Source organism: Ovis canadensis, chromosome 1 (assembly GCF_042477335.2).
Source record: "Ovis canadensis isolate MfBH-ARS-UI-01 breed Bighorn chromosome 1, ARS-UI_OviCan_v2, whole genome shotgun sequence".
Taxonomy (NCBI): domain Eukaryota; kingdom Metazoa; phylum Chordata; class Mammalia; order Artiodactyla; family Bovidae; genus Ovis; species Ovis canadensis.
In genome coordinates this window covers 34,321,172-34,345,947 of record NC_091245.1, presented here as the reverse complement: position 1 = coordinate 34,345,947, position 24,776 = coordinate 34,321,172, and the positions used below count along the sequence as shown (strand labels likewise).

At 43.8% G+C, this 24,776-nt stretch overlaps 1 long non-coding RNA gene and 1 other non-coding gene across 2 annotated transcripts in view; one reads left to right on the top strand and one right to left on the bottom strand.

The window, feature by feature from the left end:
* Positions 1-1,651: 1,651 nt before the first annotated feature.
* The window catches only part of LOC138441778 (uncharacterized), a 94,364-nt gene continuing 71,239 nt past the window's right edge, over positions 1,652-24,776 (bottom strand). The window contains exons 3-4 of the long non-coding RNA XR_011257432.1: positions 13,549-13,830; positions 1,652-2,250 (exon numbers count right to left, since the gene is read on the bottom strand). This is a non-coding gene — a long non-coding RNA (uncharacterized lncRNA). The remainder of the gene's footprint in view (positions 2,251-13,548; positions 13,831-24,776) is intronic.
* On the top strand, positions 14,534-14,606 carry TRNAG-CCC (transfer RNA glycine (anticodon CCC)). Its single transcript has one exon. It is a non-coding gene; the product is annotated as a tRNA-Gly (tRNA).

Sequence of the window (24,776 nt, the reverse complement as noted above, 5' to 3'; positions counted from 1 at the left end):
TTATGAGAATGAAACAACGTAACAGATGGGAAGTGGTTTTTAATTTATAAAATGCTACAGAAACATTGACTTTTATTACTGTTAGTGATATCATTTTGTTATACTGAGAAGAAATTTGTATATCTTATACTTACAGCCCCCAATCCTCACTCCTTATAGGAAGCCCCCATTACTTCCAGGAAACAAACAATCATATTGAGGCAGGCTGAATTTAAAACTAAATCACTCCATGATGCAGTCAGGAGCCAAGAAATGCTGGCTGCTTCTAGAATCTTCCAGCAAGGAATGGATCTCTCCCTAGGGCCTCCAGAAGTAAGTAGCTCTCCTTTCACCTTGATTTTAACCCCTTAAGAATTATTTTGGATTTTTGACCTTCACAACTGTCAGAGAGTAAGTTGTGTTATTTTAAAGCTTAAAAAAATAAATAAATAAAACTAAATCACTTCAGGACACGTAGACTGATAGAATCTCAGTTGGAACCAGAATCCCATCTTACCATCACAGACAAGCCACCTAGACAGAGTTATGCCTTAAATTATGTTTTGTAGAGGAAATATAAAATCTGTGGAAAGGTGCTAACATCTCCTAGCAGAGGCTGGCCTCTTAGTTGCCTCCCAAGGAACTGGTATCTAATGGCGGGAACCAGGACGTGCATAAAATATTGTAATGTAAGGCATAAAGCACTAAGGCTATTAGCTGGATACAGGAAGAGTGTTAGAGAGGTATAGAGAAGATAAAGGTCACCAGCACCTGGGGAAAGGAATCAAAGACATCTTTCTGAAAGAGTACTTTTTGAATCAGGCTTTGCAAGGCACACAGATGACCAGCTTGGAACAGTGGAAAGGGCACGGACTCTCAGTTCAGCAAATGACCTGTTGTTGCTGCTGCTACTGCTGCTAAGTCACTTCAGTCATGTTCGACTCTGTGCGACCCCATAGATGGCAGCCCACCAGGCTCCCCCGTCCCTGGGATTCTCCAGGCAAGAACCCACTGGAGTGGGTTGCCATTTCCTTCTCCAATGCATGAAAGTGAAAAGTGAAAGTGAAGTCGCTCAGTCGTATCCGACTCCTAGCGACCCCATGGACTACAGCCTACAAGGCTCCTCCGTCCATAGGATTTTCCAGGCAAGAATACCGGAGTGGGGTGCCATTGCCTTCTCCAACCTGTTGTTGGCCCTGCTCAAACCATAGCTTCTCCCTCTGAGCCTCAGTTTCCTCATCCATAGAGCAGGAATAAAGCTACTAGTGAGAAAGGATTGCTCCTAGGGCTAAATTAGTAAACAAATATATATTTCGACTGTAGGGATTCCCAGGTGGCTCAGTGGTAAAGAATCTGCCTGCAATGATGGAGACTTTTGTTTGATCCATGGGTCAGAAAGGTCCCCTGGAGAAGGAAATGGCAACCTACTTCAATATTCCTGCCTGGAGAATCCCATGGACAGAAGAGCCTGGTGGGCTACAGTCCACGGGGTCTCAAAGAATCAGATACAACTTAGCCACTAAACAAAAACAGCAAAGATACTGCTTTAAGATGACTCCAAATTATGTTTCTAAAAACAGAAGGTAATAAACCAACCAGGGGCTATTTATGGAGCATTCTACATATGTCCAGCAAGGTGCTGAGAGTGATTTGAGTACCATGAAATTCAGTATTTCTTTTTTTTTCCTTTTCCAGATTTATTAAGATATTGACACATACCATGTGTATGTTTAAAGTATACAGTGTAATGATTTCATACACATATATTGCAAAATGATTACCACAACAAGGTTAGCTAATACCTGTATTCTCTCACATATAGAATTACAGTATTTCTCAATTCTAAGATAACATTGATTTAAAGAAACATTGCTAATATAATAACTTTCAGGTTGAAGAGAAGGAAAGAGAGATTATGTAATATGTACATATCAACTGTAAGATCCATACAGATTTCAGAAAAAAATGAAATTTGAAAGGAAAAGTATGTCTTTGAATTTGAGACAATGTGGTCTTAAGATGTAGCCTCTACTTTCCAAAAGTAAGCAGCCCCATTGGCAAGATATGACTACCAGGAAGAGAACAAAACAGCCCAAGCAAGTACATGGTTAAATACTGGGGGTCTCGGTCTCTCCTTTTCTGCAAAACACTTGGAGATCCACAAAAGGGAAGCCTACTTTGTGTTGCTTACAACTCACCACTGTAGGCCACGTGTTCAGGGATTCTCCACCAGGTTTAAGGAGTCCTGAAGATAGCCCCGCTTCTGGTAGCCTGCAGGATTGCAAATGACATTCAAGTAAAGCTTGAATTCAACAAAATTTCCTGAGCATCTATTCTGTGTTCACAGTCGAGCTGAGTGCTACGTGTGGAAGACCCAACACCTTGCTCATCCCTGCATTTCCCACAGCCCCTGGTACACTACACAACACACAGTAGGTGAGTGTGGCTGGCGTTTTGCCAAGCTGAGCTAAACTGATTCTACTATCCACATGAAGTTCAAGTCCTTCTACAAAGGAACTACTGTGCTGGCCATAAAGTTTGTTTGGGTCTTTCTATAACATCTTATGGAAAAACCCAAACAAACTCTGTGGCCAACCCAATAGAACCAATCATTGGCCAACCTAATAGAACCAATCATTGGGTAAATGGGTTGCGTCCCTGCTTCTCAGAATGTCTATGGTGACGGACCAGGTTTTTAGTCTCAATCTTTTGTGAAATACAAAATCACATAATTTTATGCCATAGGGATGCCAAATTTCTGTAATATTTCTCAATTTGCTCTCAGTTTCTGTACTGATCTCATCAGGGACCCATAAGAGTTTGCAGATTGACACCCAACTGATAACAGTACACAGATCACACTTCGAGTAACATGTTTGAGTAACATGATTCCAAAATTCTTCCTTATATATTACATGGAGATCTCAGAATCACTTGGAAAATTTATCAATTGGCAAGCTTTGGAACGCATTTAATAATGATGATGATGAGATCATCACTTTTCAAGTGCTTCTTATATGGAAGGCTCTGTTGATGATTAGGAACCAGCCCCATCACATCTTCTCATGAAGGAGACTGCTCTTCAGTGGGGGAGATCAACCAGTGAACACTTCTGTTCTTTTTTCCATCTCTTGACTGGAGCAAGAGAAGGTATAACTGGAAATAGAAAACATAGGGCTCTGGAAGCCAGATGGCTTTGGATATAAGCCCTACATTACTGTTTACCATCTACATGAAGTTGGGCAAGCAGGCACTTCACAGAACCTCAGTTATTCCATCTGGACATAGGAGCCCCTCCCCCATACATGGAGTTATTGTTTTAGACATACAGCAGCTTGCTGTGGTGTTGATATCCTTAAGAGAAGCAATCAAGTGATTTGGTACAGGTCTGAATGAGGAATTACTAGCAGACAGAAAAATTCTGATAAGACCCTCAGACTAATAAAGGTTTCAAAGACTCTATGATGAAGAACATCTGAAGGATGAGAAATACTTGGCTTAGAAACAATTTAGAGGACAACAGAGTTACCTTCATTTCAGAAGAGACAGTCCCTTGGAATGAGCATAGATAGACCTCTCCTGGCTGGCCCCAAAGCCTAGAACCACAGACAGTATGAGAAAACTATAGAGAGACAGATTTTGCTCAAAGGAAGAAGTTTCTGACAACCAGAGTCTTCCAAAGATGGAAGGGGCCACTGTACTACAGTGAGTGGCCACTTGTGTGCAAAACCTGTGTCCCCTTGTCACAGAAGCTGGTAGTGGGTGACCTTAGTATTTTCAGACAAATGACTGGTCTAGGTGGTCTCCAGGTGTGTTCTGGGGCTTCCATTACAACTCTGAAAATCCAAGGAGAAACTTTCCCACTGTGGGAAGAGTCTTCTGTTCGTTTGGGCATAAAAGGTAGGACAGCTGGGAAGATGTCAATCAGTCAATCAGAACTACTAAAAATGGCAGTGCATGCTGAAAAGTGGTCCTAATATCCCTTTTATTTGTCTGTCCCTGTGTAGTGCATGAAACATCTTCACACATTGGCTCGCCCACAGCTCTGGGAGGTAAAAATCATTATTATGCCCAATTTGCAAAGATGAAGCAAAGACTCAGAGAGAAGCTTTTAGTTCAGAAAAGAACTCATATCCCATAAGTTAGAGACCTGGAGCTCAAATCCGATTTGCTGATTCCCAATTCTCAGCTCTTCTCACTGCTGCCTCCTCCCATCTCTTCTGAGACTTAGTGCCTATCCTAGGTAACCATTCCTGTTGTTTAGTCCCTAAGTTGTGTCTGACTCTTTTGCAACTCCATGGACTGTAGCCCACCAGGTTCCTCTGTCCATGGTATTTCCCAGGCAAGAATACTGGAGTAGGTTGCCATTTCCTTCTCCAGGGGATCTTCCCCACCCAGGGAGTGAACCCACATCTCCTGCATTGCAGGTGGACTCTTTACCACTGAGCCACTAGGGAAACCCAGACATTCCTACCCCAGCATTTAAACTGTTTGTGAAGATCAGATGAGGTAATGTACTTGAAAAGGCTTTGAGGTGCTAAAATGATTTCCTTCTTCCTCCCTCTTCCCTCCTTCCTTCTCTTGTTTTCTTTTCTTCCTTAAATGTTTACTGAACAGTTTTAAAGTTCCAAGCACTATGGCGATCAGCTGGGATGCAAAGATGCATGATATACAGTCTTTGCCTTCAAGGAGCTGCCAGTCTGGCTGGGAGTTACAGATAGGTTTAAAAACAATCCACAAGTGTATCAACAGTGCAAAAATAGATATAATGAAGGTTGCTCTAAGGCAGGTGTGATTAATTCAGGAAGGCGAGTGGGACAGTTAGAGAAGTCTTCCTGGAGGAGGTGACATCTAAACTAGGTTTGGAAGACTTGCAGTTTCCCAGGCAGGTATTGAGCACGTTTGGACAGGAAGAAGAGGGTATTCCAGGGAAAGAGGGGAACATTTACTAAGGCATGGAGATGTGGGCCAACATGGTGTATTTAGGAGCAATACAATAGAGCTACTGTATTGAGTAAGGACCAGGAGTGGTAAGAAACAGGACTAGGGAGGTCAGAAAGGGTCAAAGGAATGTTCAGTGTCAATTTAAGGAGCTTTGGAGAGTTTTGAAAGTGGTTCAAAACTGGTGAGGGTGGGGGAGTGGGAGAGGGGCTAAAGAGAGGGTTTGAAGGACAGGATGGTTTCACAGCAGAGCATGAGATTAGTGGTCTCAGAGAAGAGACCAAGAGTGACAGGTTACATGAATTAGATGTGACTCCCAGTCACTAGTGTGATGCTGAATGCTGTGTGTGTGGACTGAATTGGAAGCAAACGACTCTAGAAGAAAAGGTGGTTCAGTTCAAGAAGAGTCATCACCAGGGTCTTAGAATGAGCACATGGATATCAGAGTGTAGAACAGATAAGAGGGGAGAGGCTATGCATCCACAGTCCTTCTCTTCCATATTCCCAGGCCCAACCTCAGCCCTTCTCTGCAGCTCTGTGCCCCAGGAGACGGACCTCTGCTGACTGCACCTTCTGCACCCCCTGGAACTGGACTTCTGTGTTCAAACAGTGGGAAGTAAGCTCCAGCAGGCAGGGCAGAGGAAGCAGTCATCACCTGATTTCTTCCCCGTTCCCTCCCTGCTGCCGCATAGCCTTTCCGATATTTCCCACCAAGTAGTCCTTCCTCCATGGTTCTAGTTCTCTCTTTGCTTCATCATCTTTATTTATTCCCTTGTCTCTCCCGTCCTAGAGGTGGTAACAGCTTCCAGCACTTCCTAGTCTCTGGGTGCCTCGATATTCCTTGTTCGTAACACTAACCCTGCCCCCACCTCTCTGCGTCTTCGTTTATGTCTCTTCAGTTGAACCATGTGAGACAAGTTCTGCCTCCTGCCATGAGCCTGACTGATTCAGGGGTCAGGGTGAGATACAGGTCTGGAGCGAGGCAGGGCCATGGCAACAATCTGAGGGAAGGATGCTGTGGTAGTGGGGGTGAGGAAAAGCGAGCAGAGTGGAGGATCTTTCCAAGGGAAGCCATGTGCCTTGATTTCGGCTTGTGTGGGTCTCCAGGAGGGGGAAGGTCCTGGGGGACTGAATAAGTGGTGGGGCACTCCCCAAAATGGAGAATTATGAGAAGCTGTTCTGGTGGATTGATGAGGTCAGTTTTGATCACCTGAGTTTGAGGTGCATCAGGAAGAGATGTCCAGGAGACCAGTGGATCAAAGGGCCTCCACCTGGAGACAAGGCCAAGGCATCAGCAGCACAGAGCTGACAGTTAAGGTCCCCAAACAACAGAGAAATGCATTAAATTTGCCACAAACCCACCCCCTTGGTTCTTTCTTGATAATTATTGTTATATAAAGAAATAGAGCTTCAGGACCCAAGATGTCACATGAAGGCTCTTGTGACAAGCTGCTTGCCTTGTGCCTTGATTAATTGCCCCCCTTTTAAAGATGTAGGGGTTTGTTTTTCATGTCCACAAGTTTCCCTGGCGTTCCATTTAGTCATTCCTATTTTTCACCACCAGATTGTTTGCTGGGGAAAAGAACAAAAACAGCAACAGATGTCTTTGTTTTGGGGTTTTGCAAAACTCTCTGGTTAAGATAACACTTTCAATTAAAGAAATTATATCATCCAAATACCATATGCCGACAAGCCCTCATTTGCAAAAAATCACCTGCTTTCAGAAACTGTTTGAAGAGTCTTCTCACACCATCCTTCAATCACTCAGTCGGACATTGAAACAGATCCCTTCTCTTCTCTCGTCTGGATTATGAAAGCTTCAGTTCAGAAAGCTGAAGTCAAGAGAGCATCCTCTGATTTTTCCTCGGGACTCTGCAGGCATTCATCACCAATTGCTCAGACTTCATGCACATGTGTGTGCTCACACACACACACACAGCAACACACCCTTCTTGTGTGTAACCTGTACTATTCATTGTATATCAGGGCCCGGCACATTGTAGTTCAGTTCAGTTCAGTCACTCAGTTGTGTCCGACTCTTTGCAACCCCATGGATCGCAGCACGCCAGGCCTCCCTGTCCATCACCAACTCCTGGAGTTTACTCAAACTCATGTCCATCAAGTCAGTGATGCCATCTAGCCATCTCATCCTCTGTTGTCCCCTTCTCCTCCTGCCACCAATCCCTCCCAGCATCAGGGTCTTTTCCAATGAGTCAACTCTTCGCATGAGGTGGCCAAATTACTGGAGTTTCAGCTTTAGCATCAGTCCTTCCAAAGAACACCCAGGACTGATCTCCTTCAGGATGGACTGGTTAGATCTCCTTGCAGTCCTAGGGACTCTCAAGAGTCTTCTCCAACACCAAAAGCATCAATTCTTCAGCACTCAGCTTTCTTCACAGTCCAACTCTCACATCCATACACGACCACTGGAAAAACCATAGCCTAGACTAGACGGACTTTTGTTGGCAAAGTAATGTCTCTGCTTTTGAATATGCTATCTAGGTTGGTCATAATTTTCCTTCCAAGGAGAAAACGTCTTTTAATTTCATGGCTGCAATCACCATCTGCAGTGATTTTGGAGCCCCCAAAAATAAAGTCTGACACTGTTTCCACTGTTTTCCCCATCTATTTCCCATGAAGTGATGGGACCAGATGCCATGATCTTAGTTTTCTGAATGTTGAGTGTACATTGTAAGCACTTAGCAAATCATTGTGGAATAAATTAATTCATTTCTTTTTTCCTTCCTTCCTCCCTCTTTCCATCCTTGTTTCTTCTATGGCTTCACATTTTCTGAAGGACTCCTGTGCCAAACAGTTGCTAAGCACTGGAAGTACAAAGAGAATTAAACAGATACCCTGCCCTCAAGACACCCACAGTCTAGAAGGAAGATTGCCAAGTAACAGGAGAGTTCTAATCCTGGGAAGAACATGAGCTTCTTAGGGGCAAAAACCAGTCCTAATACCCCACATAGTTCCTTTTTTTTTTTAGGGCCAGGAGCTCAATGGGTATTTAGTGTTTGTGGAGCAAAATATTTGTTGAATGGAGTATATCCTATCATAACAAGCAGGCCACAAACTGCAGAAGCAAAGGAAAAATGATCCTAAGATGATAAGGGAGCTGCGAGCAGTGGGATGTGCCCCAAGAGCTGGAAAAGCAGGGGCGATGGCAAGAGACCAGGACCTGCTGGGCTGTCAGAAGCAGTTCAGCCAAAGCATGGAGTCATGACAGGGCTTATGACTTCCATGATTGCCACGGTGAGCAATCCAGTTTGCTCACAACATCAACATCAATCACAATATCAAGTGAGAGGAAGACTCCAGACGATCCAAGTCCCATTATAGCGGACCTTCAAAGCCTGCTTAGAGTCTACGTTTTGTTAGACGCTGGAGAACCATGACAGGTTGTGACAAATATGAAGGGGAAGTTCATCCAGCTCAAACCTACTGTAATAGACTCTTCCCTGTGTTGTGGATATTGATTTGACCGGAAACAATTTCAGAGTGGGAATTTGGATTCAGTGCGTTCTGCTGGACAGTCTCCATTTGCCCATCCAGATCTACTTTCCCCGTATCTCACCTGACTCTCTGCCCCAGAAGGCTGACCTTATAAAGAACATCAGTTGGCCCCCTTGTGCTCTGGCTTTCAGCTGGATTTGGCCAGTGGGAACCACCAGTAGGAGATCAGGAAGTGAGAGGAGAGCGAGGTTCAGGTATTGGCTCCCCCGGCTCCGTCAGTGTCAGGTGGCTGTGGGTTAATGGAACTCCTCCGAAGCCCACAGCTCCTGAAAAGTGGCCCTCTCTATATGGCTACACCTTTTGGTTGCATAACTGGTCCTTCCTCTCACTCCTTTAGGCCTGAGGACAGTTAAAATCCCCCTTCTGTTATTAGCTCTGTCTAGCTAGGTAGTGATAGACAGGACTGAGCACTGTCCTTTGTTGCTTTCTCTAACCCTGTCTGTAACTCCTTAAATAATTATTCTTCTCAAATTGACCAGTGTGAGTGTGCCAAGAATCTTATACGAATACCTACCATATGCCAAGCACAACCTGAGATGTTTTACATACATGTCTTTCAAGAAATCCTCCCAAACAAATCTTCAGGTAAATATTAATATTTCCATTTACAAATTGTAAACATACTTGAAGTTCACAAATTTTAGATAACTAGTAAAAGCCATCTTCTACAACTTGGAATCTTCCTGTTTAGAACAGTATCTGACAGCCCCTTGACTGAACGTATGAATGACTACAAGACTGTGCATGCCAAATACTAATATGAGCATTAGAGGCCACAGGGGTGTTTGAATGCAGTGGTGCGAGGAGCGGCTTTTGAATCAGAAAGAGCAGAATCCTAATTCAACCAAGTGGGGTTTATTCCAGGTATGCAGGGCTGGTTCAATATTTAATATAATCCATTATATCAATAAACTAAAATAGGAAAATCACATACTCATATCAATAGAGGAAGAAAACCTATTTGAAAAAATCCAACTCATGGTAAAACCCATTCATGAACATGAAAGGACCTAGGGATTGTCATACTGAGTGAAGTAAGTCAGACACAGAAAGACAAATATAATATGATATCGCTTATTATGTGGAATCTTTTTTTTTTAAAGGGTACAAATGAACTTACAAAACAGACATAGAGTATCTGATATAGAAAACAAACTTATGGTTGTCAAAGGGGTAGAAGGCAAAGAGATATATTGGGAGATGGGGATTGATATATATACACTCTTCCTCTTCTTGGGCAGTGTTCATCCATGTCGACTCTCTGTGACCCCATGGACTGCAGCCCACCAGGCTATATACACACTGCTGCTGCTGCTGCTAAGTCGCCTCAGTCGTGTCTGACTCTGTGCAACCCCAGAGACAGCAGCCCACCAGGCTCCCCCGTCCCTGGGATTCTCCAGGTAAGAACACTGGAGTGGGTTGCCATTTCCTTCTCCAGTGCATGAAAGTGAAAAGTAAAAGTGAAGTTGCTCAGTCGTGTACAACTCCTAGCGACCCCATGCTCTGCAGCCCACCAGGCTCCTCCATCCATGGGATTTTCCAGGCAAGAGTACTGGAGTGGGGTGCCACTGCCTTCTCCGATATACACACTACTATATATAAAATAGATAACTAATAGGGACCTCCTATTAGTTATCCTATTAGTTAGGGACACAGGGAACCCCTCAATACGGCCTATATGGGGAAAGGATCTTAAATAAGAGTGGATATATGTATAACTGATTCACTTTGCTATACACCTGAAACTAACACAACTTTGTAAATCAACTATACTCCAATGAAATTTTTTTAAAATTTAAAAACCCCATTCATGATGAAAACTGGGTAAACCAGGAATGTACAGGAACTTTCTCAACTTGATAAAGACTATCCACAAAAATCCTACAGCTTATACACCATATTTAATGATAAGAAAATGAAAATTTCCCACTAAGTTCAGGTACAAGGCAAGGATGTCCCTTCTCATTGCTCCATTTAACATCATACTGGAAGTCTTTACTAATGCAATAAGATAAGAATAAGAAATTCTAAAGTACACAGTTTGGGAAGGAAGACATAAGACTGCAGAGGACATGATCATCTAAGTAAAAAATTCGGAATAACTAACAAAAAAGAAAAAGAAAAAAGACTCCTGAAACTATAAGGCAATCATAGAAAAGTTGCAAATAAAAAGTTAATGTATAAAAGTCAGTTACTTTCCTATATGCCAATAATGAATAAGTAGAATTTGAAATTAAAAAGACTACTACTCAAGAAAACAAAATACTTAGGTATAAATCTTACAAAATATGTAAAAGATCTAAATGAGGACCACAAAACTTTGATGAATGAAATCAAACAAGAACTAAAGAAATGGAGAGATACTCCATGTTTATGGCTAGGAAGGCAAAGTGTAGTCAAAATGTCAATTCTTCCCAACTTGAGCTACTGATTCAGTGCACTTCCAATCACAATCCCAGAAAGTTATTTCATAGATACCAACAAATTGATTCTAAAGTTTATACGGAAGGGCAAAAGACCCAGAGGAGAAAGCACAGTACTGAAGGAGAACAAAATTGAAGGACTGACCCTCCTCAGCTTCAAAACTTACTATAATACTACAGCCATCAAGACAGTGCGCTATTGGTAAAAGAATTGCAAACTGATCAATGGAACAAAACAGAGATCCCGGAAACATATCCCCATAAATACTATCAACTGATCTGTGACAAAGAAGCCAAGGGAATACAATGGAACAAAGACAGTCTTTTCAACCAATGATGGTGGGACAACCGGCCATCCATCCATATGCAAAAAAGAAAAGAAGAAGAATCTTTACACAAACTCCTTCACAAAAATTAACACAAAGTAGATCACAGATCTAATTGTAAAATGCAAAATGATAAAACTCTTAGAAAATACACAGGGGAAAACCAAATAAGTTTGAATATGGTCATGCCTTTTTAGACACAGGACCAAAAACAAAATCCTTGAAAGAAATAATTGATAAGCTGAATTTCATGAAAAGTAAAAACTTCTGCTCTGTGAAAGACCATGTTAAAAGAATGAGCCACAGACTAGGAGAAAATATTTGTAAAAGACACATCTGCTGCTGCTGCTGCTAAGTCGCTTCAGTCGTGTCCGACTCTGTGCGACCCCATAGACGGCAGCCCACCAGGCTCCCCTGTCCCTGGGATTCTCCAGGCAAGAGCACTGGAGTGAGTTGCCATTTCCTTCTCCAATGTATGAAAGTGAAAAGTGAAAGGGAAGTCGTTCAGTCGTATCCGGCTCTTAGTGACCCAATGGACTGCAGCCCACTGCAGCCTGCGGCTCCTCCGTCCATGGGATTTTCCAGGAAAGAGTACTGGAGTGGGGTGCCATTACCTTCCATCTAGTAATAAACTATTGTACTACTGTACTATTGTACTAAACTATAAACTATTGTATATGAAGAACACTTAAAACAACAATAAGAAAGCAAGCCCAATTTTAAGTGAGAGGTCATCAAAGAAAATGCTGTGCTGTGCCCACTTGCTCAGTTGTGTCCGACTCTTTGCAACCCTAAGGGCTGTAGCCTCCCAGTCCATGGAGATTCTCCAGGCAAGAATACTAGAGTGGGTTGCCATGCTCTCCTCCAAGGGACCTTCCCAACCAAGGAATCAAACTCAGGTCTCCCACATTGCAGGCAGATTCTTTACCAGCTGAACTGCCAGGGAAGCCCATCAAAAAAGATATACATATGGCAAATAAGTGTTGGGATGTCTAAAAAAGCTCATCCGGATTTTTCCAACAACTTATGGAAAAGTTCAAATGAACTTTTGGGCCCACCCAATATGTGAATCGATGCTCCACATCATATGTCATCAGGGAAATGCAAATTAAAATAATGACATACCACTGCACACCTATTATAATGGCCAAAATCAAGAATGTTGACAATACTAAATGCTAGTGAGGATGTGGAGCAACAGGAGTTCTCCTTCATTGCTGGTGGGAACACAAAATGTACAGTCACTTTGGAAGATAGTTGGATAGTTTCTTATAAAAACAAAACATACTGTTACTGAATGATCCAGCGACCACACTCCTTGGTATTTAACCAAAGGAGCTGACAACTTATGTCTATACAAAAACCTGCACGTGGATGGATGCTCATAGCAGCTTTATTATTACTTATAACTGCAAAAAAATTTGGAGGCAACTGAGATGTCTTCAGTAGGTGGGTGGATAAATACACTGTGGTACATCCAGACAAGGGAATATTACTCAGTGCTAAAAAGAAATGAGCTATCAAGCCATGTAAAGACATGAATGAAACTTAAATGCATATTACTAAGTGAAAGAAGTCAATCTGAAAAGGCTACACACTATGATTATAACTATATGATATTCTACAAAAGGTAAAACTATGGAGACTAGTAAAAGGTTACTAGCTGCTGGAGTAGGCAAGGGTGAGGAGGAAGAGGAGATGGAATAGACAGAGCACAGAGGATTTTTAGGGTCCTGAAAAGACTCTGTATGATATTATAATGAAACACATAAATCATTATACATTTGCCCAAACCTATAGAAGGTACAACACCAAGAGTGAACTCTAAGGTAAATTATGGACTTTACCTTAGAGTTTATGGACATGTAGGTTTTTCCTCGGTAAAAAATGTACCATTCTGATGAGTGATATTGGCAGGGGGCTGTGCATGTGTAGGGGCAGGGCTATTATTAGCAACCTCTGTACCTTCCTCTCAATTTTGTTGTAAATCTAAAAGTGCTCTTAAAAAAATATTCTAACTCCACTACTGACTAGATCTCTTAGCCTTAATTCCTTATATGGACTTTTGGATAAAAATTCCTACTACATAATATGGTTATAAGGTTTAACCAAGATAATATTCACAAAGTATCCAGAATACAACAAGTATTTTATAAATGATAGACTTATTTTACACAGAAAATATACATATATATTCTATATAGTCATATATATTTCTCATCCTGATTAGTACTCAGATCAGTGATGAAAACCACATTATCGGACAGATAGCCTCACTCAAGTACCCTTTTCTTTTACTTACAAATGACTGCTTCACACACACACATATACAAATGTAGTAGCCAGTTGAAGTTGTTAGTTACCTTATTAGTTAAATAGAGTTGCCAGTGCTTAAAGCTTCCTATTTAGACTGGGCCTCGGTCTTCTGGTCCCCGGGTTATGTTCAGCCCTCCCAGCGCCTCACTGTAGAGTCTAAAGAACGTCTTGCAATCAGTAGAGAGGATACTTCTGTGTTTTCCTCTTCAAGCTCCAACCTCTTCGATCGGAAGCAGCAAACCTTTCCAAGACACATGACAGTTACTCACTTAGGAGTGAGCCACAGGTCTTTCCTGGCTGGCTTCGCCAACTCCTCTTTTTAATTGTTTCTGGGGGAGGGAAAAACTTCATGTTAATGGAATTCCAAAAAAGAATGTTATGGTGACAAAGCAGGGAGAAAGCTCAGACAATGGGAGGAAACGGTGAAAGATTCCCTTTCATCTTCTAACGGCCGTTTGGGGCTGCACATGCCCTGCCCTGGGAACAGACTCCCAGGGCAAAGGTTCACTGCGATGAGCAGCCCACATTTTGTTGAGTGCATAGTTACTCTTCCTTCCGTTTGTTAAAAATATTTTTCTAACCAGGTCTCCGGAATTGAGTATAAACACTGCAAGAATGGTTTCATTCTTTCCAAAACAGCATTTCCCTCTCAGCATCTATCTAACGCCCCTGTTGAGAATTTGAGTATCTAGATAAATGGACCCAGGCCTTTGAGATCTTGGGAAAAAGAGGTGTGACATAACAGAACACATAAGCTCTGTTCTGGTTCTATTTCATTTCCCAAGCAACCCGGTGAAAAGCAAGCCCTAGGGGAATCTAGGGCAGGGCTCTGCTTTGCTCTTCATCGGTCCTAGAGTCTCAGCCATGCGAAGAAAATGGGGTGGTGTGAAGGCAGCAGATTTGAACTGAAAAGCCCTGCTTTTGCAGCCTGTCTCCTGCATTTATTAGCAAGGCATTTAGCCAGGCAATGGGGACAATTACCTCCATCTCTCAGAGCTGTCGAGAAGATCCAAAAATACTGTGCCTGGGACTTCCCTGGTGGTCCAGTGGCTAAGACTCTGCACTCCCAATGCAGGGGACCCAGGTTCAATCCCTGGTCAAGGAGCTAGACACCATAAGCCACAACTAAAGATTCCATGTGCCACAACTAAGATGGGCTGCAGCCAAATAAGTAAATAAATAAATAAATCTTAAGTCCCTTTATCCTGTACATTAAAAAACCACTTTGCCTCCTGGTTTGGCCTCTCGGGGCTGGTTTCTCTGATGGGGTGCAGGGCTGGAGCTGGTTGACACGTGTGGTGTCCCCACCCCACCCCACCCCTGCAGCTGCTTCTAACAAGAAACAGTGAGCTCCTTGAAGCTGTTGGCTACCGACTTGAAGTCACCCCAAGTTGAATCTTCGAGATCCACAACTTTCTCACAGGCTGGGGTATAACTTCTCCAATAGAAAGTTTCCCCAAATCAAGGGGTCCACCACTCTCTTGTTTTAATTTATTTTTTGGTCTAGGAATAAAGGACCACCACAAGTACAGTAACACAGATGTTGTTGGGAGTGATTGCTGAGAAGAATGAGGAGGAAGAGAGCCAGGGTGACACAGTCGCTGGGGAGACCAGACTGGCTAGAGGAGCTGGCTGAGCCAAGGAGAGCTAAATCGTTTCAGTTGCGGCCAGCTCTTTGCAACCTTATGGACTGTAGCCCACCAGGCTCCTCTCTCCATAGGATTCTTCAGGCAAAAATACTGGAGCAGGTTGCTATGCCCTGCTTCAGGGGATCTTCCTGACCCAGGGATCAAACCCGCATCTCCCACAGATCCTACATTGCAGGTGGATCCTCTACTGCTGAGCCACCAGGTTGAGCCAATAGAAGCCCTTTGCAACCTGGCTCAGGCATCTCCTCCACCAGGAAGGCTTCCCTGAGCACATCCTCCAGCCTGAGATGGGTACCCTCCAGGCACCAATCCCCTGTGCTCACTTCAGTCACAACACTTATGCATGGGGCACTGTATGTTTCCAATTGTTCTCTTTGTGCGCAAGTGATGGGAAATTATTAATCTTGTGAGCCCAACAGTGGGCATAGTGCTTGTCACGCAGTACTTTTGCCCAAAATGTTAAATGCTCTGGAATGAATTGCTGTCTACTTGATTAAGTGAGCGTGAATTCACCTCTCCTAATGGCAGTACCAAGGAGGTACCATCCCTCACTGGGACACAGTCACAAGCAATGCTGAAAATCAAATGGGTGGTAACTATATGGAGCCATGGAAATCATCCCATTCATGGTTCACAGCAGGAAGGACCCAGTCAGTGGAGGATGAGTCGGGAAAGCAGGACCAGCCTCTTCCCTCTCTCTGCCCACACCAAAGAAAAGAGAATGGGCAGCAGGGTTCCAGCTCATGAGGCTTGAGTTCGAGTCTAACTTTTGCCCCAGGAAGACCTGAGGTGTCAAGCAGGGAAAGTAAGGCAGATGCCCAGGAATTTAGACTAGACAGCTTGATGTGAGGGAGAAAAATTATAGCTTAGAGATTGTAAGAGTGCCAGGATGGATCTAGCTTGTTGGCAGTAAAATTGTCCCTTGGCCCAAAGGGCTGCTGCTACTGACAGTCAACTAAGAGAACACAGGATGGCAGAAGTGGACACGGGGAATGCCTTCATCACAGTGATGCTAACACAGCGAAAATATTCAGGCTCTGTTTAAAACTTATCAGTACAGATCTCCGGGGAGCTATATTTTTATTAACTTCCTCTTTGGGACTGTGTAATTGAAGGCAATCAGAAAAAGAAAATTATTTCATTCTGAAATTATCTCTCTTCTCTCAGTGCCAAAGATGTGAGATCACCTTGTACCTTAAATAGAAAAGTCTCCATGCTACAAACTGTGCAAAACTGAAAGATCAGAAGATGGATAAGATAGGGCCCTCATTTGTCTGGGTTCCTCTCATGTGTAAGCAAGACAGAAGCTGGGGGTTGGGGGATGGGGGTGGATAGTCTGCTCAGAAGAGAACATATGGGAAGCCTGGCCAAAGGCTTTCCTTGAGTGCTTTCAGCCAAGAAAGAAGGAAAAAGTAGAGAAGTTCTTTCCATGAGATGCTTCATGACAGTTCACAGGTATAGATCAAGGTTTATCAACCCTTGACACTATTGACATTTGGTGCTAGATGATTCTTTGTTATGGGGCCATCCTGTGCACTGCAGGAGGTTAAGCAGCATCCCTGGTCTCTGCTCACTAACGCCAGTGACAACTGAAGATCCCTCCAAATGTTACCAAACATCCCTGAAGGGGCAAAATTACCCATCCCACCTTCACCTCAATCTACTAGAACTACTGGTGTAGAGAAACAATGAAACTTATAGTCAAGTCTGAGCTTGGATAGGGCTTCCCAGTAGAGATCTTGGACATGTAGGAGGCTCTGGACAACATACGGTCCTACTGACATCGTGGGCACTATTATTACTAGACTGTCTTCTCAACATCCAAAAATTGAATCAGAGAAAGAACTAAAACCACAAAATTCATGAAGGAAGTCTACTCAAAATCTAACTCAAGGAAAATATGAAATTAAGCACCAAATTCAATTCTGAACTCCTTGGAAGCCAAGATAGAATGGGAAATTTAAAGGCATTATAGTTCTTGTTTTCAGATTAGAGTAAGTATACCTTTTCTATTTGTCTGAAGAAACTCAATTCCCTCCTATAACTGAACCTTATGGGGGATTTATCAGAAGATCCTTACAGAAAGATTACTGAAAAAATGTAAGGACTAGATAAATGGCAATATAGCAATGAGGTAGGCAGAGAAGAATTAGGGCCCCACATATCCTAGAAAAAAGCAAAATACAGTTTTTTCATCTATGTAGCCAGTATTTCTTGCTCACCATCTACATATCCAGCACCACACTAGAAACAGTTTGGATATAGGTCTATAGACACTGGAGCTGTATCTCTGAATAAGACAAAAAGTATCCTGGTTTTCCTAGAGCTTACACTCTTTTGGGATCAGAATGAACTACTCAATTGTGTGTCTTTAAACAAGTCATTCCATCTTGGGGTGCCTAAATTTCTCCAACTGTAAAATGAGAATAATACCTACAACAGGACACGACTGATACTGTAGGTATTCTTTGAAGGCTTAACATCCTTTGAATGTTTGTTTAGCATTTATTTGCTCCCCTGGTGGCTCAGAAGGTAAAAAATCTGCCTGCAATGCAAGAGACACTTGTTGTATCCCTGGGATGGGAAGATCCCTTGGAGAAAGGAAAGGCAACCCGCTCCAGTACTCTTGCCTGGAGAATCCCATGGACAGAGGAGCCTGGAGGGCTACAGTCCACGGGGCCACAAAGACTGGGACATGACTGATCACACATGCAACAGCATCAACAAAAAGCCAAACAATCAGCAGATGAGACGTCTGAGGGTCTGAGGCTGCAGAGCAAGCTAAGGAGCATAGAGAGTCAAGGGCAACCAGAAACTCTACACCCGGCCATTCTGCTCCTACCCATGGATTCCAGAGGAAGCTCAGCCCCTTCCCCCACTCTCCCCCACCTCCTCCACCCTGGCTTCCGCTGCCCAGCCAACATTATTTTCTGGGCCCCTTTAATTTGGAGGCTTTTAGGGCCATATCCTGCCATCAATTTGGGGGTTGACTTCAATGAACGTTCTGTGCAGGGCGGGAGAGGGGCAGGATGCAGCTTTCTCCTGGCGGGCCCTGATACAATAGGGTTTTCTACTGAGATCAATGGATTAATTGCCAACGCTCCATTTGGGGCCATAAGGAGTTGCTTTGTTTTCCCATAGTCGGCAGTTGGGGCTAGGCAGCCAAATTTCATTTTTGAAAAGTCAGGGAAAACAATTTGGTAAAAAGGGGTGGGGGCGGAGGGGTACGGGAGAGCAATTTTGCTCATTGCACTGAAGGTCAATAACAATTATAGTGAAAATTCAGAAGGCACATTTGTTCTCTGACTGAGGCCCCGTCTGGAAAATTCCATCCAGAAACAATTTGCTGTCTCTCCTCTCGTTTCCCCTCCTCCACCGGGCTCTCTCACCACTAAGGCCCCAGCCAACCACACCATGCCCATCCTCTCACCCCTCCCTCCACATCAGAAACTCTGTCCCCAGGAAGCGGCCTCAAATGCTGAGAAGGGAGAGGAGAGTCGTGAATTCTCTCCCGTTCCCTCAGGAGGTTGAGGAAAGCATTAAAAAGAAAAAAAAAAGGCATCCTTTCTTTCTCCCTGCAGTGGTGGGAATGCTTACAGCCTGGGTAGGCAGGAGGTAGAGCTCTAATTCTGCCATTTAACAGCTAATAAACTTGGGAAAGGGGCTTCCAGGTGGCTCAGTGGGCAAAGAATTCACCTGCCAATGCAGGAGATGCACTTCTGATCCCAGGTCGGGAAGATCCCCTGGAGGAAGCATGGCTACCCACGCCAATATTCTTGCCTGGAGAATCCCACGGACAGAGGCAGGCTACAGTCCCTAGGGTCTCAAAGAGTCAGACACAACTGAAGCAACTGAACACACACAAACTTGGGAAACTCCAGCTCTCTGAGCATCCACAGGGTCATGAGTACAATGGGAACAGTAATGGTGACCTGCTGAGATGACTGAACAGTTAATTGAGACATGACATGCAATCTGCACTGGAGTTGAAACAGAAGCCTGGGGACTTCCCTGGTGGTCCATTGGTTAAGTATCTGCCTTGCCATGCAGGCTACACAGGTTTGATCCCTGGTCAGGGAACTAAGATCCCACATGCTGAGAAGCAATAAGCCCCCACGCCACAACCAGAGAGTCCTTATGCTGCAATAAAAGCTCTCACATGACACATGAAGATCCTGTGTGCCATAACTAAGATCCTATGCAGCCAAGTAAATGAATAAAAAAAGGCTAATTACAGCCTAAAACAGGAGGCTCCCCCTGTGCAGAAACATTCCCTGCTAACCTGTTCCCATACGAAGCCCTCCACTTTCTAGACCCTCTGGCTTTTTCAGCCTTAATGCCCACTCCACTCTCCCTTCTCTGTACTTAATCTCTCCTTCATCCTCACTGTGGCTCTAATTCTGGACTCTACTCTGGAATACACGCATTCACATCCTACCCATCCAATGACTGAGCTTAATCAACAGTTTGATTCTGTCAGCTACAGTGCATTGATTCTCTTCTCTACACATAGCACATTGCTTCCAAATGCCCTCTAAGTCCCACATTCTGCTTAGCTGTAGTTGTCTCAATCATACATGTGTTTATTAAACATTTAGAATCGTGGTTAAGAACTCCAGCTCTGGGATCAGGACTGCCTGTGTTTGTAATTCAACCCCACTTCTTGTCAGCTCTGGGATCTTGGCTGTTTCGTGCCTCAGTTTCCTCATTTGCAAAATGGGAGTTAATGATTGCAACTACCGCAGAGGTGTCTGGTAAAGCTAAGTGAGATGAACCAGACAATGTAACACATGTAGAATCATTCAAAGAATGCTTGGAATTTGCTCAATAAGTCCTGGATAATGTTATTATTAAAAACCCAGTCTGTTTCAGGGTCTAGGGGTTCAATGATAAAGAAGACAAGCTTTCCTTCAATAAATATTTAAGTGCCTTCTATATGCCAGGAACTGTTCTACTTCTAGTAGGAAGGGGAGAGGAGTAGAGATAGATAATAACAAACCAGTAAGTATAACAACAAGAAAAATGTCATCCTGTTAAAAGTTCTGTTTTGCAAATTACAACAGATTGAAGTGATAGAGTGTAGAGGGTTTTTTAGATAGGAGGCCAGGGCAGGTCTCTCTCTTTTTTCAGAACATATATGTTTTAGCATTTATTTTATCATAAGAATTTCAAACATAAAAATAAGCAGACAGAATAACATAATGAAAACCCCCTATCACCCAGCTTCAACAACGGTCAGTCCACGGCCAATCTTGCCTCATTTGTGCCCCAATCACTTCTCTCCTTCCCATATTTTAAAAATTTTTTTATTTTTAGTTGGAGAACAACTGCTTTACAATGAATAATTGCTTTACAATGCTGAGTTGGTTTCTGCCATACATCAACATGAATGAACCATAGGTATACACATGTCCCCTCCCTCTTGCACCTCCCTCCCACCTCCCACCTTATCCACAACCCCCCATCATCACCCCATCCCCACCCCCAACCCCTCCCACCACCACCCCCGCCCAGGCTGTCACAGAGCACCAGGCTGAGCTCCTCCCAGGAAGGTCTCTTTGAGGAGGTGGCATTTAGGCTGCCGTGTTCCCAATCCTGAAGGGACTGTTAGAGGTGGGTGTATACCTGCTGTCCCTGCTTGATTTGGTGCTCCTGAGAAGAGGAGATGGTCATGCTCATCTCTGTCCCTCCCCACACCAAATTCTGCAACCATCATGCAGTATATACAGATGAATGGGGACACTGAATTTGAACCTTAACTCTCACTCCCTCAAGACAAGAGCAAGGGAGGGCGTGGCCCGGGGGCAGAGGTCAGTTAAGGATATAAGGATGATGATGCGGATGGAAATGATAATGGATTGACTGGATGGCAAACACCCTTATGTTCTTTTGAAGGAGCTGTAGGGTGTGAGCAGCACAGCTTTGGAGTCAGGCAAAGCTGGATTTGTATCTCAGCCGGAAACACTACAGCCTCACTCCGATCTTCTAGAAAATAGACCCAATTACACCTCATCCCAGGTGGATTATTAATACTGCAAAAGACCTTGAAGGTAAAGTAGCTTCATGGAGTAGACATTCCATAAGTATTCATTCTCCTCCCCGCTATGTCAGACCCCTGAGGCCAAGAACTACATTCCTGGACTCATCACACAGAAACATGTATAGGAAAATGTAGAATATTCTAGTGACTACTTGTTCATCTCCTATTCAAATGCCATAAAATGTTTTTCCAGGGAAATAAAATAGTAGGAAAAAGGAAGGATGCTTTAAAAAAAAAAAAATTCTTCTCTGCTGCCCTCAAAAAAAAAAAAAAAATGGTTTCCAGAACATCAAACGCTCCTCAAAGAATCAACAATATTTTTTGATGATGGAAGTATGAATAATCAGACACATGGATTACATTTCCTTAAATTATGCACAGCCCAAAAACCAGGAGGGAAGGGAACGTGCTGGTAAAGTTTTTTTCACATTTTATTAAAACCTCAAGGTCTGAGGAACACTTTCATGGTTATTACACATACACACACATTTCCTGTGTCCAACTATCAAGAAAGAAAAATGAACACACTGAGCATTCTTTTTTCCCTGTTCAAAGCTTTGTCTTTTCTCCGGTCATCTCCAATTCCTGGCACCGGCCTCATTCATAGAAATAAAAGGACCACACATTGGTTGGGTTCCCAAGTTCTGCACCTTACCAGCTGTGTGACCTTAAGCAAGTCACTTAAATTCTCAGAGCTTGAGTTTCCTTTGTGGCAAACAGGAATGATGGTCTGACCTTCATAAATGATGCTGGGGATTAAATGGAATGAGACGTGAACATACCTTGGAAACTGTACAATGTCAGGTAGGTACGAGGGATGGGAGTGGCTCCAGGAAGTTAGCCCCATGTTGACAGGCAGAGGAGTGCACTGGCAGCAGTTAAAGAACCTGACTGTCCACCTTCAAATGTCCCCTATGCTGATGCTTGAGATGTGTGTTCCTAGGCAGACATCTAAGCCATGCTGTCCATACTCCACTTACTTATTTGCAAAATGGGATGCTGCTGATAATAACAGTACCTACCTCATACAGTGGTGAAAGTTTTAGTTGCTCAGTCATGTCTGACTCTTTGTGACCCCATGGACTGTAGCCTACAAGGCTCCTCAGCTCCTCTGTCTGTGGAGTTCTCCAGGCAAGAATACTGGAGTGGGTGGCCATTCCCTTCTCCAGGGATCTTCCCAACCCAGGGATCAAACTCAGGTCTGCTGCACTACAGGCAGATTCTTTACCATCTGAGCCCCCAGGGAAGCCATACAGTGGTGATAAGGATTAAATTAGGAAATACTGACAAAGCACTTGGGTTAGTGCCAATGTTTTGAAAGAAAGAACAGGAAGGGAAGGGAAGGGAAGAAAGAAGGGAGGGAGGGGAAGAGAAGGCAGTAGAAGAAATGTCCGAGCAAAGATTCCTTGTACTAGAAATTCACCTTTTCGTTGTTGGGGTCAGGTATTATCTTTTCCAGGAATACTTTTAGAAAATGCAAACATACTTAAAAAGCGTGGCACAGCAATTCAGATTCAATGTGTCCTTATTGAGAACCTACTGTATGCAAGGCAGTGTACTGTCTTAGGTAATCGTTTGGAAAATCTCTGACTTTTTGGAAGGTGGGTGTAAGAGGAGGTGACAAATGGAAAAGAGAGAAAAAGAGGAGACACAGGGAGAGACAGAGATGAAGAGCCTCTTTTCCTGCTGTGGCTTTGGCATTGGACAGACTTGGGTCCATATGTTAGCTCTGCCAGTTACTAACTATGTGACCTTGGACAGGCAAGGACAAATTTAGACCCTACTTTGCTTGGAAAATGGGGATAATGATCATAGGCTATGTGGGGATAAAATGAGACAAGGTGTTAAAACATCTCATTTTCCTTTTCCCAACTCCACATTTTTGTCACATGCCTCCCAAAACTTCTGTGTGGTGAGTAGAAAGAAATCTTTCGTGGCAGCACCTAGGAAACTAGAATCAGAACTCCCACGAGAGGAAATCAGCTTGCCACTTTCTCTGTGCACTGAAAAGGGCATTTTTGCATGAAGACCATGCTCTACTAAGCTCATAAGAAGCGCATTTCCTCCGCGTGACATTCCCAATCAATTTCAGCCAGCGGTAACCAAGTGACTAACTCTTCCTCTGGAGGCCAAGAGCCAGCACTGGTTGTTGACTTCTCCCGAGTCTCTCAAGTACAGAGATGATTCCTGCTGGATACTGCTCTTGGAGAAAATGGGGGAGAAATTCAGCTTTGGCTCCCACCATTCAACCAATAATAAAGAAGGCAGGGAAAAAGCTGAGTTAGAAAGAGAGGCTACATAACCCTCTTCCTGGATCCTGGCAGATGCCAGAGGAAGAATCAGTGAGTGAGTAATACTGTAGCCGGGAGTCCAAAAGCTGCAGCTGGAGGTCTGTGCCAAGAAGACGGTGCCAGGTTTGGTTCTGAGGCAGAGGGGGCCGCTCTTGGGCCAGCCTCAGCCGGATAGGGAACAGCTCAGCGTGAGTCAGGGGCTGGGTCTCTGCTCCAAGAGTCTCAGGCAAGCCACATCCATTCAGATGCACCACCCACACAGATGGAGCTGTCTTTGCAGAGACTCAGGTGGCTTTTCTTGGGGGTGGTACGTGCCAGGCATTGAATGCAAATGATAGAAAAATTCTGTGGTCTAAGCACAAGCCAGCACAAAATGGAATGCAGACGGTCCAGGTTGCAGGTACCAGGCCTGTCCCCAAGGCCGTGGGCTGCCGAGCTGCCGCACTGCAAATGACAACAGCTGCCATTTACTGATTGCTCGTCAGATCCCAACACTGCCCAGTGCCAACAGCTCCGAAGCCCTTGTGTACAGTTACAGAGCATGATGAGAGCAGAAAGCAAATGAAGCTGGAGAATCTTAAGTCACTGCCCCCACCCCCAACTCACTACCTCAATTTCCCCACTGCAAAACAGATATGATACCTGCCTACATGATGGATTACTTGGAGAACCGCAGTACAGTGGTTCAAAACTCAGACTTTGAGTCAGAAAAATCTGGGTGTGAGACTCAGCTCTGCCTCTAATTCACTGTGTGACCTCGAGCAAGTTTCTTAGCCTCTCTGAGCTTCTGTTTCCTCATCTGTTATCACTAGAGAGCCAGCCTCAAAGGCTTATGACAAAGATCAGATTAGTGAAGAGGAACTAAAAAGCCTCTTGATGAAAGTAAAAGAGGAAAGTGAAAACGTTGGCTTAAAGCTCAACATTCAGAAAACAAAGATCATGGCATCCGGTCCCATCACTCCATGGGAAATAGATGGAGAAACAGTGGAAACAGTGTCCGACTTTATTTTGGGGGGCTCCAAAATCACTGCAGATGGTGATAAGCAGCCATGAAATTAAAAGACGCTTACTCCTTGGAAGGAAAGTTATGACCAACCTAGATAGCATATTCAAAAGCAGAGACATTACTTTGCCAACTAAGGTCCGTCTAGTCAAGGCTATGGTTTTTCCAGTGGTCAGGGATGGATATGAGAGTTGGACTGTGAAGAAGGCTGAGCGCCGAAGAATTGATGCTTTTGAACTGTGGTGTTGGAGAAGACTCTTGAGGGTCCCTTGGACTGCAAGGAGATCCAACC